The sequence below is a fragment of the Macadamia integrifolia genome, chromosome 4 (genome assembly GCF_013358625.1).
Source record: "Macadamia integrifolia cultivar HAES 741 chromosome 4, SCU_Mint_v3, whole genome shotgun sequence".
Classification (NCBI taxonomy): domain Eukaryota; kingdom Viridiplantae; phylum Streptophyta; class Magnoliopsida; order Proteales; family Proteaceae; genus Macadamia; species Macadamia integrifolia.
In genome coordinates, this window is record NC_056560.1 from 6,291,339 (window position 1) to 6,303,495 (window position 12,157).

The following is a 12,157-nucleotide window of genomic DNA, read 5'->3' on the forward strand; positions in this document are numbered from 1 at the left end:
GAAATTTATCCATTAGAATAACAATAAATAAAGGGAAAAAAACGGAAATCGAAGGAAAAAATGCTACGAAATCCCCATTTTACCCTTATAAGACTCTAACCTTTAGAGGGACTTTTCCTCTTCTGTTTAGGGTGTTGCCACACCCAACTTCTATCTACTGAGAAAATCTACGGTCATCCGCATCACTTAAAAATGGCCCCACCAGATAATGACAGGTTGTGGGTCCCACAAGTTAGGAATTCCTTTTGGATTGGGTCAAAAGAAAGTGATGGGCTGATGGGTATAAACAACCTAAAATTTTCATTTTTATTTATTCCAAAAAAAAAAAAGATTTCAACGCACCCTTCGCCCACAAGAAGATTCTCACCGTGGTTTGAGGAATCGGTATTGAGTTGGTTGAACCGATGCTTGGCCAATATCATATCGCTGTAATGGTACAAAGTACATACTTAAGGATAAAGGCTAGAGGTGAAATTTTGGCCCAATAATCGAATCTACCCTGGTCTACCCTGAGCCTGAATAGAACTTGGGCCAACTTTTTTGACCTGAGGGTGGGTTAGGGTTGAAAAACCCCAACCCTGAGTTAAGGTTGGATTGGACTCAGGTTGAGGCTTCAGCCTGGCCCAATCAGACTCAAAATTTAATCATAAATTTTTATATTAGAATTTAGGGCTCCTATTAATATTTTATTTTTCTATAGTTATTTAATATATATGATATGATTCATATGAGTGGTAAAAACAAGTCAATCAAGGTTAATCCAATCATTGCATAAACGAGGGTCAACCCAATCCTGACGGGGTCAATTAGGCTGGGTTCTAGAGCGACTCAGACACTAGCACCAGCTTATGGCCCTGTAGCTTGATTTCCCTTTTTTTTTTTTTCTGTTGCCTTTTAAGTCTCTGTTTTTTAGCTTTATTTTTTACTCCACCCTTTCAATAAATTAGTGCTTCTCTTTAAGCATTTGACTCATCTTGTTAAGCATAAAAACATTAAGATATTCAAGAAGGGAACCTCTGTGGAAGTAATTAAACACTTTCTCTAAAATAAATATTTTTACCATGCCTGATAGAGTGAACTTAAACCATGCATGATCATTTCAACATTTTTTTTTCTTAATTTAGTGTGGAAGGGTGACTGACAGACAAAGATTGATCACGTGTCAAATTATATATAAGCATTATACTCCATATAGATAATCCATTGTTTCTTAAGAAAATAAATAAATAAATCTATTGATTAATTGTTAATTTTTCATGGCAAACTAATCTTGGTCCACTTACCTTGTATGAATTTATTTATTTATTATTATTTTTTTTTAACCTCATACAAATTGCTACGAATTTGACATCAATGGATATAACAATGAATTTTTCCGCTGCTTACCAAAAAAGATGAGGGTCTATAGAATGATATCATCTATATGTCACATGGTCAAAATAAAAATAGCAAAAAAAAAAAAAAAAAAAAGTGTCTTCACAATAAGGGAGAGTTTGTTAATGTGAATTCCATTTATTGTTGTTGTTTATTTATTTTTAACACAACAGGGGGCTAGGTAAGGACGCATTCTGAGACATATAGAAGTATCTACAAGGAGGAAATAGCAAAGTGATTATTGAAGAAGGTAAGGTGTAGGAGAGTTGAACCAATGATCATTCCTGTGTTGGGTTTTGTGGGTTACACTAATGTGGGTGACTCATTGGGTTTATAGTGGTTAAGCCTACTCGAGGAGGATAAGCTTAGCTTCCTATTGTGGGAGTATGTTAATATCTGAGAAACAATTATTTATAGTTTCTATGATCCCTGCAGTCATCACCAATGTGAGAACATAGCTTATTCACAAAACTATGGGAGAAATCCCTGTTAGAAACTGCAAAAGTCTCTAGAACGTGATTTTATTCGTGGGATCAATCTTCAAACGCAAGGAATCCCAAAGTTGATGGAGGTTTTCTAAACCACAGTACGTATATAATGTCAGTTCCTAAACTATTCTTTAATTCTTTGTCTATGATAACTCTCCAAATAACTATATGTATTTTAAGAACCAAGAAGTGAAGGTCCTTAAGCCTATTTCCCCAACACCTTGTAGGGGGTGTAATCCATTGTTTATTATGTGATAAGTGTATATTTGAATTGCACGTGGCCTTAATAGTTTGTGTTAGTTTTGGGTTTGGAAGTTGGGAGTTGGGAGTTGGGAGTTGGGAGCATGGTTTCAAGTACTGGTTTGAGATCAGTCGTGTTAGATTGGTATTGGTTGAGATTGATCCCCAATTCAATACTGATATGGATCGGTTATTCGGATCATTTCAAGGGTAAACTAAGAAAAAATAATATTTTTTATAAAAATCAGGGATAAAATAGATCGATACTCACCGATCCATCCGATCCGGATCGGTATCGGCCTCCCCTAAATCCTTGGTTGGGACTTGGGAGGGAATTCCACTAAACCAGTGTTAGCCGTTCCCAATGAGCAGCATGCAAGGCCCCCACCCCCTAATGTCAGATTGGGACACGTGTTTCATATGAAAAGAATTAGGACCCACGAATGGATAAGTACCAAAAGGTACCAAATAATTAAATGTATAGATTATCGGACGGTTCATTCATAGCCAGTTCTTTTTTATCGCAAACATTAATACTTAAAAAATATTCCCACGCGAAAGAATTTGAATATTAATAAATAATGATTAAGCATCAACTACGTAGGCTGGCTAATGCCAAAAGGCGCAAAAAGTCTCCTTCCAGGGTCTGGGCCCACTAATTGGTGGATCCCGACCCTTCATAGATGAGAAATTAGGTTACGGGATAAGTAGCAATACTGTATTAAAATAAAACAAAACTATGCTAAAGCAAATAGCCATGGCGGGATGGCACTATCCAGGCATGGAAATTTGGATTGGTTCCGTACGGGGTACCATATTTGCCATACCACGATTTAAATAGGATTATTATCTTTCTTTCTTTCTTTCTTTCTTTTTACTAATAAACTACAAAAGTCAAGGTTAAAACAATTTTCTTTTTAAAAGCTACAAAAGTCAGGTTGAAACAATTTCCAATTTTAAGAAAGTGATGATTTGCAGTAAATAAGAAGAAAAATTACAAGGGTGAATTGGTAATTCTACCTTTCATCATTCAAAATAATCATACCAAAGGTAAATAAATTTTGTTCATACAAAAAGTAGTAATAATAATTATTATTATTATTATATATTTTTTTTCATTTTATGTGAAGATAATTGTCGTAAAAAGACGAGTCTTGACTCGGACTAATCGGTAGAGTGGAAAAAAAAATAAAAATGAAAATGAGACCTGATCAAGAGTCATGAATTTAGTAGGAGAGTCGCCTATCGAGCTCAATCGATTTAAGATTCGTTTCCACTCATTTAGGTTATCGGGTGCCACAGGCTAAGGCATTGACATTTTTTTTATATGTCGTTGGTTATCAATCCATAATCAGGCCCCTGGGTCAAGCGAGCTTTCAACGGACTAATTGAATTATTGAGCTATAAACGTTCTATAAACGGGCCATAGATGGTCCTTAAATGGGCTTAAACAAGCTAATTGAGCTATAAATGTTTGGTCAAAGTATTGGTTGGTCCTAATTGGGTGCAGTCAAGCCACTACCTTGCCCTAAAACACTTTATTATTAATTGACCGGTGCTTCATCAATCCGACACGTTAGTACTTGGTCAGGTGGGTCTCAGATCAGGCCTACCAGCAAGCCCCCAACTTTTGATACCCCCTATGCATGTGCTTGAGGAATGACCAAACTAAGTGGGTCAATCTAAGTTTTCATTAACTTAGGCACTGGTTGATAACATTTCTACTATATCTGTGTCTAGAAGCAGCAGAAATGATTTTTCGTGCTTCTGGGATCAAATTTTGGTGTTTGATAAACATGTTTCTTGAATTGAGTAGGGCTGGATAGATTCCTTAGGTCGATGTGCGTTTTGCTAGGGAATTCGAACTTCAATCCACAACAACAATTCAGTCATCGATTCATGAGGGTCAGAAGAGAATTGGAAAAAATCCACAAAGGAATCAATGAATGTGAATTTAAGGTTTCCACTAGAAGTAAAAATTCGGTGTATTCCTTCTCGTTTCCCAAAAGAATCTCCGAACTTTGGAAAGCCACCAGGTAAGGTAAATGCTAGATTGGGAGATACAATTTCTCTTCGGGGGTCCATCAATTTTTTGGCCCATAAGTTGTTCCAAGAAACAGAAAACAAGTCTGACTTGTTTCATCAAATCCATTTCTAGACACAGAAATAAGCATAAATTTTTATTTATGTTTCAAAAAACAGGTGAAACAAAACAGGTTTATTAAACAGTTTTAAGGGTGTTTTTCCATTTATGAGCATAGAAAAATGGAAAAACATGTTTCTGAAAACGTTATCAAATGGTACCTTGGTGTTTTTGCTCGAGTCATGTGAAACTCGTTGGATTGAAGACCGCATTGAACATGCTCCAACAAGCCCTCCTATTGACCGTAGACATTGGTGTGTAGATGTGCTATCGGGTGGCTTTCTCTCACCGTAAATAATATTACTTTGATATGTACTGTGTTATGTGCAAGGAACCAGATTCCCAAATGCCCATTATAGGAATCTTTTTCCCAATTCAATATCAAACTTCATCATTTTTATGTATAAAAAAAATTGGATACACTATCATTTCAAATTATAGAACAAAGAAAGGGACTATATATATTTTGAAATAAGCAGGTCTTATATTTATAGGATTAAGAAAATATATGTTTTTATAAAAAAAAAAAAAAAAGCTTAAAATGCAGTGTAGACTTTACATCTAGACATTGGAAATGATGAAATAACTGCCCCATCACCATGAAAATGGAAATTCCCACCTCTCTTATTGAAGGACCATATGATTGCATTTAGTTTCAAAATTTGACAAATAGCTGGTCTAGTCTGCAGGATCCTTAATCTATTCAACAATTAGAATTATCACATTTAGCCTCGATATAATGAATTGATAGTTGAGAATCAGCCAGATTCTACCTAAACCCTAGAAATCCTATATGGACATCAATTCCAGAGCAGAATAGTCAAAATCAAACTTGATCGATTTCAATTCGAATCAGGGGATTCACCTGATCGGATTCCAATTTTTAAATCCTCACAACACCAAGTCCAATCACATGTTGAGTGAAAGAGTATTAATTGGTTATGGTTAAAAGAAAAAATGAGTGAACTTCAACTGAGATCAATCAAGAAAGAAGGAAATGGTCAGATTCCAGAATAGAGAAACTCAAATAAAATCAGATTGCATAGGAAGTGCAATTGTACAAACTACCACATCCACAAACAAATGACTTTTAACAATAAGAGCTTTTCTTTAGAATCATCTTCTTCTTAACAGACTCTAATACCTTTTGTCTGGCATCAGCATCCCTTTGGAGTTCTTTTGGGGTTGAGGGGGGGGGTGTGGGGAGATCATGTAGGGCATCAGATTTTACATGAGGTGATTAGTGAAGCAGCAGCATTGTAGCCATCGGTCATGGGGATCTAGGGACCTAGACCCATTAGTAGGTAGGCCAAAGGGCTGTTCTTTTTTTCTGTTTTTTGGCAAGGAAAGGGGCTGGGTTTTAGTCCTTGAGAACATTGCACAATACATGGGCTTACTGGTTTAAGCTGACCAACCAAAGCCTAAAAAACAAACCATCAAACTCTCAGTTCATAATTGTCCAATAATTGATAGGAAATGGTTCCTCACTGCTAGTTTTGACGAATCTCCCACACTGCATCAATCCCCCTGAAGTGAATGGTTTCAAAAATTAAAGTTTAGGCCTATATAATTAGGAAAGGAAGAGAGTGTTAGTGTGGATCTCACATGATTAGAATATAGAAAGACATGAAAATGAATCTCCATGTAGTCTACATGAAGATCTATTTCCGATAATTGAAAGTCATTGCTCTCATTCTTCTTGTACCTACAACAAACAAGTAAATAAAAAAAATATGGCTTCTTCACTTCTCAACTTTGATTCTCTTCTTCGTTTCTTCTCCCGAAAACCAAAATCTTGGGATTATTTGGATAATATAACACGCCAATGAGCTAGAGAAATAAAAAGGCGCGTGGTAGAAATAAAGAAGGGAATATATTACTATAACATGCATATCTTTTTGTAACCAAAGTGGTAGATTGGGGAGTTATACCAAAGTATTTTTCGAATACATATGTGAAATAGTAAAACAAATATTTGACCTCATTGAGAGAAGAAATATGTTATACTCCCAGAACCAAATTATAATTTTACAATTTTTTTTTTCATCATTAGTTTTAGTTACAACAATATTTTCCCGTAAAAATAAGAACCCGATAAAGAAAGAACAAGCATATGTGGAGTTGGATTAATTTAGTGCTCCCCCCCACCTCCACCTCCACCTCCACCTCCACCTAAATAGAATTCCTGTACAGAAATTGGAGTTGGAAGAGCAATTCCAATTTTCAGATAAGATAAGATCTCACATCAAGCCATTAATAGTATAGTATCTTTTTTTTTTTTTTTTGGGGGGGGTTGGGGGTGGTGGGTTAAAAAACCCATCGATAGCATCAATGTACCACTTTATGCGGACGACTTTTATAATCATATGGATAAGGAAAAAAATTTGGTTGATATCTGGGTTGCACTCAAGTCCCTATTTGTAGTTAAGGAAATAGAATAATTCACTTCACCTTAGGGATTCATAAATACCCTCTTAGGTTATTGTATTTTCCCAAATACCTTTCTGGCTTAAGGTGTCAATCGGTTCAGAACCAAGTATTCGATCTGGTTCCGATTTTGGTTTCAAGGAGTGTTAGTGTGATCCAGAACCGGACCAAGTCCTGTCTCGGTTCTGAAAATTGGTACTTGTATCCAACCTATCCGGTTCCGATCCGGTTCTGATTCCTATTTGGATTTTGTATCCGGTTCTTATTTGGTTATAATATCTAGTTTCAAATTCGATTTTGTTACGCAATTGCTATTCTAAAGACAAAATATAAATATTTATTTACTACGTTATTGGTCTTTCCCCACAAAAGAATGAAAAAAAAAATTTTTATGAGCTATTGATCATCTATTGAACTTCTAATATCGTTATTTTCACTACTTTAAACACACAATATGTAGAGAAGAGAAAGAACAAAATACTTTAAACTTTAAGAGTTACAATTAAGTAGATTGTTTAAGAGTTGGACTATAATTGAAACTCTATAAGATGATTTATCATTTAGGTGATTGAATATATCGAGTTTTCATATAAGTAACGTCAAGTTTTTAGTTAAAGAATAAAAAGTGGACATTAAGTTATCTGGTCCGGTTTTGGTTAGAACCGTCGGTTCTTGGCATAAATTCAGATCCGGATCGAACCGAATTATAAATACTTATTTCAGATTTAGGATTTAATCATATTATAATAGGTTGGATTTGGTTTAGGGTATTCGATCCAGATCTGGATTTGATTTTTGGTTTCGATTCCGATTTGACACCGTTACTTTTAGCTATCACAAAGTTACAACTACTTGACTAGAACCCAAGCAGCAGCTAAATTTCGTTAATGGATAAACTGATCACTAGTAATAGTGGGTTGTCCTTTTTTGGATTGAATGATTTTGGACTATCGGTTTAAAACCAATGCACTGATATTTCCATTTGATAAAGATTAGTCTTCTTGTAGGGTTTTTACCATTTTACTAAATGAAATAATATACATTTTTTTTTTTAAATGATCAAATTTATGGATTTTATTATAACTAGGGTGAGAAGATCGAGTCTCATTTAACTTGGATGAGTTATGATCTATTCTTATCATTTTCTACCTCAATTGTGAGCCTGTGACCTTCTCTCTCTCACTCATATTCTACATTTCTACCCAATAAAAGAGATCCACTACATCGCCATGAATCGGCCAAAATCGATTGGTTCATTGATGGCCAATTCTCGTTTGAATCGACTGATTCACCGATCCGATTTCTCAGGTTTTGTTGGCTCACAGACCCCACAGGCCCACACACATACGCACTCGCACACAGAGATAGAGATAGACCATGAATTCTCAGTCAGTAGCAGATTCCATAAGTCCCATCCCTCAAACCACCCCCGGGGGCCGCCCTCAAGGTTCAGACAACCTCGAAGCCATTTTAAAAGTAAGAAAAGGAAATGTGGGTTGTGCACTTATGCTCGTGCCATGTGTGGGGTCCAATCCCCTTGTGTGTACCTATCACAAAATTTGATGCTGATGCAGATGATGATCTCTGATGCTGAGATGCTGAGATGCTGATGCTACTATTGACGGACGCCTATTTCCCAAGCCGCTCCCAAAACCAAACCAGCCACAAAATAATAATAATAATAATAATAATAATAAATAATAAATATATATATATGCTCTAATGGCTGGTCTAAGGGTGTTAATCGGTTTGGTTCAGGTGCATACAATTCGATACAAGATTTTTTAAGTGAAACCAAAATCGAATTATTTAGTAAATTGTTTCATAGATTAAAATTGAAACCATTTATACATGGTTTCGGTTTAAACGGTTTTGAACGGTATTCTTATATTTAGTATTTTTTTTTATCCAAACAACTTAATTACCTTTGAAATTTGTTGTTTAATGGATGTAAATCTTAAGATTGAATTGAATTGTTTTTTGTTATATGTTTTTTTAATAGTTATTTGATGTAAACTTAACATTGAATGACGTAAACTTACTACCTATATGTTTAATAGGTTTAACAGTTTATTTAAACGGTTGATAAACGATTTAAATTTTAAAATCAAAATCAAATCACGGTTTTAATTTTTAAACTGAAAACGAACCATTTAATAAACGGTTTCACGGTTTCGGTGTAAATGGTATAGTTCAATTTCGGTAAACGATTTTGATTTCAAATTCACATCCTTAAGTGGGCCCTCACCACCAATTAGTATCAACCTTTTAGGTTCACATTTGATATTGATTTTGATTCGATTCAGTTTTGATGTTACATACAATTAAGGGTTCACATTTGGCTCGGGCCCGCCTGAGCTTGACAAGTCCTAGCATGGGCAAGGGGTAAAAATCAAATACTAAATTGAAATCAAGCCATGTCATTTGGCTCGTCTCTTGAGCGCCCATCACCTAAGTTGGCCCATAATTATCTGGGCAAGCATTACTTGTCTAGGTGATGATTTGACTTTTTGAGAGAAGGCAAGGAGAACAAGGTAACAGGAACATACTGTCCAAATACATGATATTCACCTAAGCAGTTATGGACAAGACGTGAACGATGGGCGCTCAAGAGAAAAGCTGAATCCCCTGATTTGATTCTGATTTAGTAAGGCATGCCCCAAAATTTGGTGTTTTCCATTTCCACATATTTTCCTACCTAAAAAAACAAAAGATTTTTCCACATATTTCCTTAATATTAAATCGAATCGAAATCGAAATCGAAATCGAATCAAAAAAGCCGAAACCAAACTGGCTGAGGCTTTGTGGCTCGCAAGACTCACAGGCGGGGCGGGTGGAGATGGGTCCCCACCCCACCTCACTACGGGACGGCGAGAGAAGTCGTACGGTACCTACCACAGAAGCAAACCCTACCATGGGCCCCTTTGCTCCTCTTCTCGTGAAGTGGGTAAGTGGGCCCCACAACCCTAGTGGCCCACTATGCCGTGAAATGGGGCCCACTTGCTGAGGTGGTCCCCGTTGCCCAATCGGATTTGGTGACGACAAACTCGCGTGGATTCTCCATTTCTCTCTCTCTCTCTGCCCTTTTTCAATTTTATGTTTAAAAATCATTACCATGGACTCTCACTCCCCTGTAAAGCTACCAACTTCTTGGGTCTGGTACAGGCCTGGACCCGCCCCACCGACCACTCTAGAAAGGACCTTTACATAGAAACCACTTTTCTTTGTTGTTTACACACTAGGGGTGGCTTCTAATGTTCATCTCTCTTCTCTCCGATCAAGGGTTATAGATGCCATTTCAATGGGAGAGAAGAGAGAAAGACACATGGGAGGTTGGGAGCATTGGCGTGTGCTATGTTTTGAACCGAGTTCTTTCTCCCTTACAATTTTATTACTAGGCAAAAGAAGAATGCCTACTCGAATGTCCTTTGCATTGATACGGAGCCAATGAGCATGCATGCAAGGATAGTAATATAGATAGAATTTTTTTATTTCACAAGGGAGGTTGAGAGCATTGGCGTGTGTTATGTTTTGAACCGGTTCTTTCTCCCTTACAATTTTGTTACTGGGCAAAAGAAGAATGCTTACTCGAATGTCCTTTGCATTGATACAGAGCCAATGAGAATGCATGCAAGGATATTAATATAGATAAAATTTTTTTATTTCACAAGGGTGGAGCCATAATTTAGTATGTTATTGTGTTTGATTGGTAAGACCCACGTGATCAGACAATATTCTTTTTACCTAATTAAAACAAACAAAATGACAGAAAAAAAAAAAAAAAGGTGCCCAAGGTTTTCTTTAATGATTTCAAATATAATAGTTTTTTTTTTTTTTTTTCAATCTACTATCTTCCTCAGCTCTATTAGAAACTTCTCTCCTGGACACCGCTCTTCAAATCGAAGCTGCTACCATTAAACTAAGCTTTTCTAGAGAAAAAAATCGAAGCTTGGTAACTGCATTAGCTTAGTGGGGAAGGAAATCAGTAGTGAAAGCCAGAAATCTCCTTCTTAAATGTTTATTTATTGAAGTGGGTTATGGCAGAAGTATAAAACCATGGATAGAGGAGGAGGAACGGACAACATCAGAACTACCCTAACCTAGTTAGGTATTCTGCATCGGATTTTTGTGCTTTTGAAAGGGGAATTCAATTAAAGTTAATGTTGATATCTCATGTCTTGAATCTCTATGTCATTCTAGTGCGGTTGGTATTTAGAGATCACATAATGTCAACTTCATATATATCTGGTTTCTCAAGGTTTTAAGTATTGGTATTAGGTATCATCTTGATATCCACTGATATCGATACGGATAAATTGATACTATAAATTTTTCATATAGTAATCCTTTTAAAGATGGGATACCAATACACATATTGATACACAATAATACCGATACAATAAGATACAGGTTGATACTTTAAACCTTACATGTAAGCCCTCCAAATTATAGCAATACAGAAATGACTCCCCTTGTTAGGATATCTTCCATCATTTCAGTTGTATTTCTCATCAGCTTTTTCTTCTTGTGAAAATCATCTGCACCGGTGCAGTGAACATCGGGTGTCTATGTTACGTATCTAAAACTTCCCAATTATTATTATAATTATTACTATTATATGTGCAATTGTTAGTTATTATGATAAGTTAGTAATTAAGGGAGAAATTATAGGAAGGGTTATAGGGTGGAGTAGTGGAGAGATGTTATAAGGAAAATGTGGACATGGTGGATCGTAAGGTGTAACCGGTTGTCCTATCCTATATAATAGGAATTATTATGTAATAGAAGGTGACAAGTAAATCAAAACTCCTATTTTCTCTCTAGAGGAATATTTTCTCTCTTTGAGGACGAGGTTAGGCGACCTCCTAATATGCCCAACTCCTTATTTTCTCTCTTTTTCCTATTTGTCCACCCTCTTTCTATCTTGTTCGTATCATCTGGTTCTTCATGGATCAATTTTTCAACCAGATTCGAGATTCTCAATTGAGAAGTCTGGAATTGTTAGAAGCAATCTTTTTTAGATTGAGTATTGCCCGTGACCACCGTCCCCGTGTATCCAGAGCAGCCAACAAGGAAGAAGGAAGAGAAGAAGTAGAAGAAGAAGGAGAAGAAAACAAAAAACAAGAAGAAGACCATGAAGAAGAAGATGAAAAAGAAGAAGAAGAAGACGAAAAAGGAGGAGAAGAAGAAGAAGAGGGAAGTATTATTCAGTTCCTTCAATAAGATGCCTGCTTCTACAACTAGATTCGTATGCCATGAGATGACCGTTATAATTATGATTTTTCCTATGAAGATATGGGATCCCGGTGGACAATATCTGACTTTACTTCATTGTCCTTGTCTGACTTTACTTCGTTGTCCTTGAGGATAAGGACAATTTGAGGGGTGAGGATTGTTTCGTACCTAAAACTTCCCAATTATTATTATAGGTGGAATTGTTAGTTATTATGATAAGTTAGTAATTAAGGGAAAAGCTATAGGAGGG